Raw genomic sequence first — 12,073 nt, forward strand, 5'->3', positions numbered from 1 at the left:
GCGGGTCCCTGCGGGGTTGTTACCGCGGGCCTTGCTGACACGGGCGCAAGGCCGTGAGGGGTTGCTGCCTGCTGGCTTCGGCTTCGCGGGCCTGCGAGCAGCGTTCCGCCCCGGTGCCCCTTCATTAACCTCCTCACTGGGTCCAGGCTGTACAACACGCCAATGGCTGGTTGGACTGCCTCGGCCCCGGAGTCGTGGGAATGAAAGCCTTAAACACGTGGGAGTGTAGTCACAACTCCTTTGAGCTGTGTAAGAAACTCAAAATCCGTAGGTGGTCGATGGCAAATTTTTTTAGAGGTCATAAGCAATGACTAAGTCTTACGTAATCCCAAGAGAGATCAGCTGAACAGAGGAGCGAGGGTGTCTCACTTTCCTAACTGTATCTTGCTTTTCTATCTGAAGAAGAACAGAAAATGCTTAAGCTTAAACCAGGGTAAAGGTACGAAACTGTACTCCTGGAAGATACTATAGTATATTTTTTTCCAGTATGATCTTTCTATCCATCATTGGGAAGTACATTAGTACAGCCTGGACATGAGAAAGAGGTGGAAGTTTCTAATGACACTAAATAGAATTTGCATTGATTTTTTATGAGAAATGAATAAACACATAGAGTGATCCTGCCATCATTTGAAAACCCACTAGTGTAGTCATGAAAATATCCTCATCCATCATTTAAAGGCATGTGTCAGGAGAAAATAGCAGAGAAAACTTGCAGGACCCTCATACTGCCAATTTTCATACTGAGCAATTGTTACAAACATTTCTCTTCTCTTTAGATGCACCATTTTTTGCACCGTTGTTACTCTTTTCTGATGTTTGTAGAAAAAACAAATCCGAAAACTGGCAGCTGGCTGGCAGCACTTAGTCGTTTATCCAAGGTGATCCAAAGCACAGATGTGAACAGCACAGATGATGACTTATGAAAGCTTCAACAAGGCACCGGAACTTCAGGAGCTCCAAAACCTATAAATGATACAAATGGAGGGGATAAGAGACAGACGAATTAGAAACAAATTACTCCAGAAATAAATTTATTTTGTATATCAACCTCCTGTGGCAGCAGCCAGCTCTTTGCGGCAGCATAATGCAGTCTGAAGAACGTTCAGAATTTGCTTTGTTGATGACGTAATGACTATGAGGTCCAAGACAAGTCTAAGTTGTAGCTTCAGTTGAAGTAAAAAACGCCTGCGGATGTAGATCCATTAAGTTAATGACAGTAGCCTTCTCAGAGAGTTTAGCTTGTATTCTTTTTTCACAGAGAAAAAAAGGTTCTTTTGCAATCCTTACTCAGGTGCAGCTACAGTGAAACAAGGAAATTTTGCATTTCAAAATGCTTCAAAGCTACGTCAAGTTGTCAAGTCATCAATCAATCTAATGCAAATGTCCACATCTCAATGGTAATAGGCTATATACATTTAAAATAGATCGAATACTGGATATTCAGAACAGAAACAAGCTGTAAGAACTTCTGCTCATTGCCACATGACCTGATACTGGTTCAAAGATGCTTATCTCTAAGCAGTCTGTTCCATCCTGCTTTTATTTTTTTACACCAAATGATGTGTAGTTTCCCAAATGAGTTGCTGAAGTTGGAGGGAATGTTCCACTTCCTCTGCCAGTTTAGCAGCCTCTGCAAACAGTGTAGGAATTAAGTGCAATTTCAGTCCTTGCAGTGTTCCCCCTCTTTGCGTTTACATGCACTAGATGAAAAACTGACAAGTCTGAATTCATCAGTGGCAAACTGCAGAACACATACATATGAATCTGAAAAACAAAAAAAAAAATCAAATGGACATTGTCTTCCGGTTAATAATGCACCAGTTAATAAAGCTGGTTGAAAGTTGAGGTAATTTTGCTTACTCCAGGTCCACATATTCATATTCAAAATAACTAGTAGTTATCTGACAAGGAAAACAAAATTATAGGAGAGCAAGGCAATTTAGTTAAACAAGACTTCATGCTTCTCTAGTAGGTGCATTCTTTGCTTTTTCCTGCCATGAATTTTTCTTCACCAGCTGCCAGTCAATCACAACTTTTAGCATACTTCCAGGTGCCAAGTTGGTACAATTTACAACACATTGTCGCATTTGCTTGTATTTGAAAAACTAGTTTAAGCTAAAAATGTAAAAATAAGTAAAAACTGAAATTAAAAATGACTGCAAAAATAGATGTAGCAGGCTACAGAGCTGTCTTATCACAGAACAGGTCATGGTGTCAGTGTCTTAAGCACAGTCCTGGAGCTAACTCACCTTTCAGGATCTCATTCTTAGCCTTTTCATGGGAGGTGCTGGGCAAGTGCTGCTTTGTTCAGAGTGCTGGGGCTTTGTTGTGTGTTTTTTTAACACAAACATGCACTAGAGTCTACCAGCTCACCAGATTGCAGGAAAGAAGCAAAAATTAAAGCAGAATTTTCCTTATCCTGTTTCCCTACACTGTTTATAGCAAGACCAGCAATCCACCTACAAACAACTTCCCAAATTCAGTCTCCAGACTTTAGAAGTCCAGGTTGGAAAATGAGCCGTAGTTATACATACACGTGAATCCAGGGCTATCTGAAGTATACAGGCCCTCAGGTACATTATATCAACAAGAGATTTCGATGCAATTGAACCCCTGGCCAGAGTCGCATCCACAGTAAAAGTGAAGACAGACATATGTGGCCTGGCCATGCATCATTGGAGATAGCCCAGTGCCTGGCTATGGGGGCTGCTGGCCTGGTTTGCAGCCGCGATTTGGCAACTTCAGCACTGGAGAAAGCTCTACAGTAGGTTTCTATCTGAAGTTATCACTGCTAATGGCATTTTTCTGCTCTGTCTGGTTTCATCACCTAACGAATATTTTGAAAATGACCAAATTGGCTGGCACAGAAAAGCGATAAAGAGCACAATTTAAAACTTGTAACTCTTAAATGGAAGTGGACATGTAATTGCTGCTTATCCACTGCACTTCAAAGCTGAAAAGTACTTCTCCATGCTAACTTTTGATGTTTGTTAAAAGGGTGAATTATCTAAATAGTTTGTGCTTTATTTAACAGAAATTTCCAATAAACCTCATTCTGTCACTTTGAGTTATGTCACTTCATGCCATGTGACATGAAGGCATTGATGTAATTTGACAGGCAGTGCCAATGCTGACATGTCAGTCTGAGAATTTATGACAAATTATATGCTACAGATATTTTTAAAACTACTGCAGATTGCCAAGAAAAAAAGGTCTTTAAAATGCATAATTACACTGGGTGCATCTTTAGATTGAAAACAATTTATTCAATTCATATAGTTATATTGATTCAATGTTCAGGCTGACACTTAATAAAAAAAAAAAAAAAGAAAGGAAATTTATATTGCAATTTCCCAACTAGCTCCAGTTATATTATATAGCAAAGGAAAATGAGATGTGTTAATGTAATGGGGTTTTTTTGAAACACACTGTCATTAAGTAATACTGTTAGCATATAATAATTTGAAATAATTATCTCAAATAAATCTCAAGACTGTATGCAGGAAAGAAAGGCCCCAGCTGAACAGAGAATGAATTGCTTATGAAAATTCTCTTCCAACAAAGAATACAACATGGCAAGGGGGGGAACTTTCACTAGAAGTGCTAATTGATCTAAATAATTATTTTTTCTTTTTCGGTGTTTTGGGGTGGGTTTTTTGGCAATCTCATTTTTGTACAGATCAGGTCCTGCCTTATAATTTCTTTGTAATCTCTGTACTTGAGTTGAAGCATACTTACATCAGTCATGTATGACCTTTAAAGCATCTACTTTATTTTCAAATTTCTTACTCCTGTAATGGAAGAAAAAGGGACTGAATGCCTAAGAACTAATCAAATTAGTGAAACATAGTTATTTTTCAAGGCAGAAAATAAGCTGGGGTGGAGGGGGGAGAGGAAAAAAAAAAAAGAGTAAACTCCGTGTGCTAATCAGACAAAATTGTTCCATACATTAAAAATACATTAATGTTGTAGAACACTAGAAAACTCTGTCTCACTTAGTATTGACCTAAATGTTACAGAATTCAATTAGGTCAATTCTTCAATAGCTAACTGCCCCAAAAATCAAATCCTGAGAACAGGCTGATGAGTGAGATGAGTAGATCTTTTGCAGTTGGAGATGACTCTGTCTATAGAATCATGTCTGTTTATGCTAGCTGAACTTCCATGTTGTAATATTTTCACTATAAAAACTTTTTTTCTTTCAGGATATGTGAAAGGAGAGTGATTTTGGCCCAGTTTTCACTAGAGAGAGGGAAGGGTGTCACAGACACAGCATCAGTTAGTACTGATAGCAGTATTTTCAGTAGAAGAGCCTCCATGAATGTCCTGTTTTGATGCTCTGCACATTTTGCTGGTAATGCCATATATTGCGTGCTACTACGGCACTCCCTGACAGCTTACGCTGTTGCCACCTAATACGTTATTAGCCAGGGAATGTTTGATTTAGATTATTGCGCCAAGTACTACCTACAAAGTAAACATAAAGGCATAGTCCACTGATTAAGAGGGTGCCTTCTGTTGAGTGTTCCAAAATTAGTCATGCATTAATTTCTACTGAAATAGCAGCTATTTTAAGATCGTATATAATTGCACATAAATGTTTGGCTTAGAGCTGCCCACCATCCCAACAGGAGAATGTTCAAATTCTCGGAATCTCAGGAAGTCCCTACTGCACAGAAAGCTGTGCCTCTATTTGCTTCTATTCAGTGTGACCATATATCAGTTTGTTGCTTTTTACATCCATCCTTAGTAGCTTTAAAAGGGCCAGGAAAGAAGCAAGCTGTGGAGAGCCAAACCCATCTGGACAAACGGTTACACCTCAAAGGAATATCCTGCCACATTTGAAGACAAAGCTAAGTTCATGCTTTCCATAGTTTTTTAGCATTTACAGAATCACAGAATGGTTTGGGTTGGAAGGGACCTCTGGAGATCATCTAGTCCAACCCCTCTGCTAAAGCAGGTTCACCTAGAGCAGGTTGTACAGAGTTGCGTCCGGGCAGGTTTTGAATATCTCCAGAGAAGGAGACTCCACAACCTCCCTGGGCAGCCTGTTCCAGTGCTCTGTCACCCTCAAAGTAAAGCTTTTCCTCATACTCAGATGGAACTTCCTGTGTTTCAGTTTGTGCCCATTGCTCTTTGTCCTGTTGCTGGGCACCATTTGCATTTAGGCTACTTTTATACAAACTAAAATACAACAATTCTTCACAAAGTCAGAGAATCATGACCTTTCCCTGAATGTTAACACAAGGGTGAAATAAGGTGCTGCAGGAGCAAGGAGATGATGGAACCAAGCCTTCAGCTTCACTTAGGGGATTTAGCACTTTTGCTGAGAGCAGTCGCCAGCTTCCTGGGAGTTTCATGTCAAGATACATCTCAGTAGAGGAGAGCCTGACTGTCCTGGGTTGACCCCCAGACCTGATGGCCAAATCCTGTGTAAATACATTGAAGGAGAAGTATATTCTGAGACATCCAGGCCCAGTGCCGTGGGCAGAATGGCAAGCAGTGGAGAACACAGAGCAGGAGGAGATGGTCTCATTCTCTCTAGTGAGGTTATGTCCAGTGGGTTAATGTGTAACAGAGCTGGTCTGAAAGCCAGATTTCTGTCTCCTGTCTGTTTCAAAGACAGCTCCTGACAAAAATAGTCAGTAACACAGCTTTACCAAAGTCATGTTTACAGACTATTAAATGCTTAGAAGATGCTAGGTATGGGAGGCCAGAGTTTTGAAGCAAATGGACATATGCCATACAAATGTTGCAGGCACACAGGGTTTGGAAATCATTCTTCTGGTGTTCATGTTTTTCTGCTCAAAAGCTTTCATGCTGCAGATGAACTCTGAATTCTTAGTCAGTGTATTTGGGGTAGAGGCCAATAAAAGTTTTACAGCTGAAAAGGGCCAGAATTAAACATCAGCGTCAGATTTCTGACAGAACTTGATTGGCAACAAAAGGGCTGGGCTTACATTTTTAAAAAAAAACCTGCTAGTAAAGCCTCAGCTTGAGCCTCCACCCAGAAACCTGATAAAAGTAAACTAAATTAAACAACTTCACCTGCTCATCAGTTAGTTTTCCTCATTCATGAGCACAAATCAATCAGCTTAAAAAAACCACTACTTTACCAAAGAAAAAAGTAAACAAAACAGAAAAACAAGCTAACATATTAAGGACATATACACAGTGCTCGAAGTATAACTTTAACCATTTTTGCAGTTCTCTGCTGGACCTGGCCAGCTGTGTGCCTCACTCACAGCAGAGTCTGGCTGCATGTCCCACTGCCCCCTCTAAATAAGCACCGCAGCAGTGGTGCTTGCAGTTTCTCTTATTTCACCTTTTAGGCCAGAACATAGATAGCAACAGGAACTAACAGTCTCTTTGTGTACAGGAGGCTCTTAACAGTTTCCTTGCTAAAGCCACAGAATTTTAACAATTTCTGCTTCATGAGAGATTCTAAGTAAAGTCACTTTTTTTTTCTTGCATATAACTTTTGCCCTTTGATGCTGAAAACTATTGCCTTGTCTTAGGGTGATCTGTCACCCTGAGTACTCCTAAGCATAGTTAATTAGTCCTGACTTCAATACTTGGTTTCAAACAGCTCTCCATGATATGGCTCTTGATAAAATAAAATACAGCAAACCCTCTCTCAATCATAGTAAATCAATGCATGTGGAATGTAGGTGGTTCAGACCTGACCAAGGGTTCTTTCCATTCATCACCCTTTTTCTACAGGGGATAATAGCAGCAGCAGGCTTCTCCTCTTGCGTCACCATCTCTTCTGGACTCCTTTGGTAGAGGAACCGTGCTCTGCATGTCAGCTGCCAGACTTACAAAGAGCATCAGCATTTCCTGTGTTTTGCCCTGTATCTCCATCACTGGCAGCTTTGCAGCCCCCTGCCAGGAGTCAAACAGCCTGCAGACCAGAAGCACAGGCACTGCTGTACTTGAGAGAGCCCACCAGCATTACAATTTAACATGACTCTCCAACCTGTGGCTCACCAGACCTTCCTATATAAACTAACTCAGAGGTTACAAGTTTCCCCTGACAACTATTAACTGAAGTTCTTTGTTCTCTCTTCAACAGCGGGAGGTATCATACAATATGTGTCAGGTTTATTGTATTAACACATTGATGAAAGCAGTGACTGCAATAGAAAATGTTAAACATGTAACATACAGTTAGGCTCAGATAATTTTACTTGGTGAAAAAACAGTAGCTTCAAGAAATACATTTCGCTAGATTATTGGTGATAGGCAAGACATCATCATGCACATCGTGTTTAACCTCCTGGTGACCATGTCAGTAGGACCCGCTGGTGCATTTCTGACCCTTTCGCAGTTATGTTTTTAAGCACCTCGAAGTAACTGGCAGACAGTTGTTACTGGGAGAGAGTTGCCACTCTTCTTGCACTGCACAGGTTTCTATTTTTCCTTTATTGGGCCTTTAATCACTGGCGATGAACAGCCAGATCTCGCTGACTGCCGCTGCTGCATTGAGGACACAGCTGAGGGCAGTCGCGGCCATGTCTTGGTGGGCGTCCTGCAGGCAGGGTGCTGCCAACACACACGGCTCATGTCCCCAGCACCAAGGCTGCAGTGTGTCGGAGCAGTGTGGGTCTAGGGATGAGCCCTGGGGAGCGGACTGGAACCAGTAAGGAACCAGTAAGGCCAGGGTCAGTATATGCATCTGTTTCAACTGTCTGTGTCTGTCAGGGCAACACAGAGGCAAGCAGCCAGCCCTGGGGAGGGATTCGGGGGACGCCGCGGCACGGTGGCGGCATGGCTCGGCGATGGGAGCTGCTGCCCGGCACCTGCCCCAGCCCATCTCCCAGCCTCTCCCGTGACCGCCCCGGGGGCTGACAGCACCCCAGCACACAGCGCTGTGCCTCTGGCCGGTGGGACCGGGGTCTCTCCCTGGTTCTCAGCATGTCTGGGGCGGAGGCGCTGGGCCCCCCCGGGACCAGAAGGCACTGAGGCAAGCACAGGGGATGTCCCCTCCCTTAAAGAAATCGAGCAGCTCCTGAACACCGGGTGGCCTTCTTGCAACCACGTTGATGAAGTATGGCCTAATCTCTTCTTAGGAGACCTGTAAGTACAGCTTTACAGACACACCTCCGCCATACGCTCTGTCTGTTAGTATGCCTCATAGATGCAGCTTTAAACAGCTCATTTACACTGCAGGCAGCACAGTTTCTGAGATAAAATTATGACTAAGCTGCTACTTGCTTCTCGGTTAGCCCTTAGAAGCGATGCACGGGCTGACGCTCCTGCAAATGCCTTGGGAGATACAATCACAGTGCTTCTCCTGCTCCCTGAATATCTCTGCACCCATCTCAATTTGTTTGTGTTATGTCTCTTCCTTAGAGTCACAGCTCACAACAGATTTGTTCTGTGGAAGATGGGTGTGACCCATGTTTTAAATGCTGCCCACGGCACAGCGTACAGCCACGGCGGCCAGGACTTTTATGGGCGACCATTGATTACTATGGTTGTACCAGCCCATGACCTCCCAAGCTTTGATATAAGCCGTTCTTTTTCTCTGCAGCACAGTTTATTCACAACGCCTTGAACACGCCGGGAGGTATGAAACTATCGTTGGTCACATTTTTATGCAAGTTGGCAGCCCTCTCGTAACAGGTGAGCTCCATGAGCTCAGTGGTGGACCAGTCACTACATGGTCTCCTGCCAGCTGCTGGTCACCTGCACGATGGGTGGCAGGAGGAGGGAGTGCTGGGTACATGAGTGTAGCTCTAACTAGGTCCCAAAAAGCTGACGTGAGAGAAGGGATGAACAGCGCAGGAGAGAGACCAGGGCAGAGAGGAAAAGATGCAGAGTAGAGAGAAAAATATCTGGAAGGAAAGGCTGGTTCAAAAAGGGAAAAGCAAAAAGAATGGACACCCTCTTTGAGACCCTCTTATGGCAACTGCATTTGTAAGAACAAATTAATAATGAGACAAACGTTCTGATTTCTACAGCTACCAACCGCGTGAAGAGGCTCATATATTGCAGATGAGCTGCTTGTGTGAACAGGGCCTGCAGGGCTGTGTCCCCAAAGAGAAGATTTACCTTTACCCAAGGAGATTTATAGTGTGTTGCACAAGAGACTGAGCTTCTTGGCACTTGTGCAATAAAATACTAATTAACCTGTATTACATAAAAGACCATTTCTTAGCATGAGTAAAGTGGCATTAATGGAGCTGTCTCAGTCTGTAGCACAAGCTCGACTTCAAAAGAGAACTTACAGTTTGCAGTGAATTGCCTTATTATGCAATGGTACTAGGTCAGTCATTTTTCTTGGTGGCTAGTGTGTTAGTGCCATCCTTTCAAGTCAGATTTCAGCACTCTTCTTCACCTAAGTAAACCCGTCTGAAACCAATGGGTATGGTTTTCCTCTTGCTCACCACAGAACAACTTCATTACTTCACAGGGTTTACTTTGATTTACCAGTGTTTCTGAGATCAGGTTGGGATGTCCTGGCACTTCTCATACAAGTGAGTGTAACAATTGCAGATTAGACTTAATTGTTTAGGAGTTCATTGTGATCTATCAGAAGAGTAAGAAATACTTCATGTTTGTGGTATTACTCTGACCAAGCTGGAGAATGCAGAAGGGGTTTGCCTTCCCTTTAAATTAAACTTCATCCACTGTACTGCTTCTCATCTATGGTTATAATTTATTTTTTTTTTTAACCAGCTAAAATTTTGGTACATTGTGCAGTTGGAGTAAGCAGGTCAGCTTCCCTAGTCCTAGCATATCTCATGATAAATCACCACCTCCCATTGGTTGAAGCCATCAAAACAGTGAAGGAACATCGATGGATTTCACCCAATCGTGGCTTTCTGAAACACCTGCGAAATTTGGATGTTCAGCTACGGCAGAAGAAGGACTGCTGAAAGGGCAAACCCATTTACATTCACTTTTCTGAGTTTCAGCCTTCATAGCCATTGTGCATATACAGCTTCCTATGATCAATGCATGTTGAAAAAATGAAGAAAATTATGCATCAAAGAAAAAAGTCAACAGAACTGTAAATGGATTAATTCTGATAGCTCAGTTCCTCCAAGACCAGTACAGCAAACATCAGCACCGTAAGCACTGTGCGCTGCAGAGCTGCTGTGCCTGGCATGGTGCTACCAGATGACTCCACTGGAGCGGTTAAGATGGACCGAGTTTGTTCCCAATTTGTGCTAATGCCAGAGGCAAGTTCAATAATTGCCTCTATCTGTGCAGTATGTTTGAGTCCCCTTTACTTGGGAGTGTAACATAACCTGCTTCCTTGGTTTGGTTACAGTTCTCATGTGTGTGTTCTCATAAGAAAAGCTTTTTGTGTTTCAGGCCCGGTGATATGGCGAGGGTAATTTCTTCAGAGCCCAGGCACTGCTACAGAACTTTCCTGTTTCACTGGCCTGCTAAATATTGCAGTGCTACAGAAAGCTGTGACAGCCTGAAGACCCACTCCAGCAGAATAAACTTCTGTGCAGATCTCTCTGCAGTCTCTGGGTCAGCAAACCCACAAACCTTTTCTTGTGTAAATATGTTTTCAGCAAGATAATGTATATTATGTAGTATATTGAGGACATTAAAAAAAAGATGTCAGATCTTCAAAGCATTTTGTAAGCTTGAACTCATCAGTTCACTGTTCCTCCAAATTATTCCTAATCAGTTCTGTGTAAGTGGCTTTGAATCATCCCTGGTTTAACATCAGGTAGGAACTTAGCTTACATCAATGGCTACGTTTAATTGGCACCAATTAGTTTTAAGCTGTTTTGAGGATGTCATGTTTCGTATCACCAGTTAGTTGGCACTCAAACCAATGTGATTTTTAATACAGCAACAGTATTTGAAATTCATGCTACCACGCTGCTTGGAAATTAGCTTGTTACCTTGTGGTGAACCATTAAGCGATACTCAAATCTATTTTTTCCCTTTGCTACTGGTTTGATTTATTGATTAGCTGACCTTATAAACCTTCCCTGCCAGATTAAGTAAATGCATTTCTGCTTGTTTGTTTGCATTTGAAGGATCAGTTCTGATCATTTTCATCTCTGCTGGAAGAGACTTACAAGGTTATTAGAAGACTTAAATAGTGGTGACTTGTGAGTTGAACCTCTTCCTTCCCAGATCCCCTATCCTCCTTAATTCTTGGAGAGGTTATAACATGAATGCTGATTCTGCCTGGCACTTACGGGAATTTAGAAATCCCTCCCTATTTCAGTGTACACAAATGCTTTGCAAAACAAGCATATTTAAGATCCTTTCAGGGGTCTCTTTGACTGACTGTTCAGATTTTCCTAAATCTTGTCAAAGAGCTCCACTGATGAGAGAAAGAGAAGACATTGTAGTGTAAAAAGATCAAATAGAAAATCACATTTAAAACCCAACAGTGCTAGAACGATCTTTCTACCTCACAAAGCAGCAGAGTGGTGGAGGAGGAGCTGGGTTTGCTTTGAAGTTCTCCATTAGAGTTAATAGGGATTTATATGAGTTAGTATTTCATTATAATTTATACTTCATTCACGTTACAGTAGGGTTTAGTCTGGAAACCTTTTGAAGACATGGCATTGAAAAATCTGAAATTCATGTGAGTGAAATAATGCATCTTAATGGCTTTAGGCTGGGCAAAATTAGACACATGTGAGCAAGATTAATGGAACTTCCCATCAGGATAATGCTTTGCATGCCCCTGAACATCTGTCCTACAAAGCCACAGCTGTGAAAGCTGCTCCTGTTGTAAATTAGTACCTGCTTTTGGAGATACTGCTCATCCTGGGAGAGTATTGTTTTACCAGGGGTAGAGAAGAGAAGAGTACAGAGCAAAGCTGAGTCAGTATGGCATCCATGCCACCAATGACATGGTAGTGATCGTGTACAAGACTTACTTACCCCAGTGGAGGGAATTAATTAGTTAGAAACTCTTTTTCAAGGGTACTGGCAAATCACAGAAGTGTTTTTAATCTGTGGAGTTAGTGTTGCCTATGTTTCCTGCCTGCCTGTATTGCACCCTTCCTTATATACAGTTCAACTTTGGCTCCAGGTCTGCTCAGGGAAAAAATTCCACTCAACATAAGAAAAAGCAGTA

Source organism: Nyctibius grandis, chromosome 4 (assembly GCF_013368605.1).
Source record: "Nyctibius grandis isolate bNycGra1 chromosome 4, bNycGra1.pri, whole genome shotgun sequence".
Classification (NCBI taxonomy): Eukaryota; Metazoa; Chordata; class Aves; order Nyctibiiformes; family Nyctibiidae; genus Nyctibius; species Nyctibius grandis.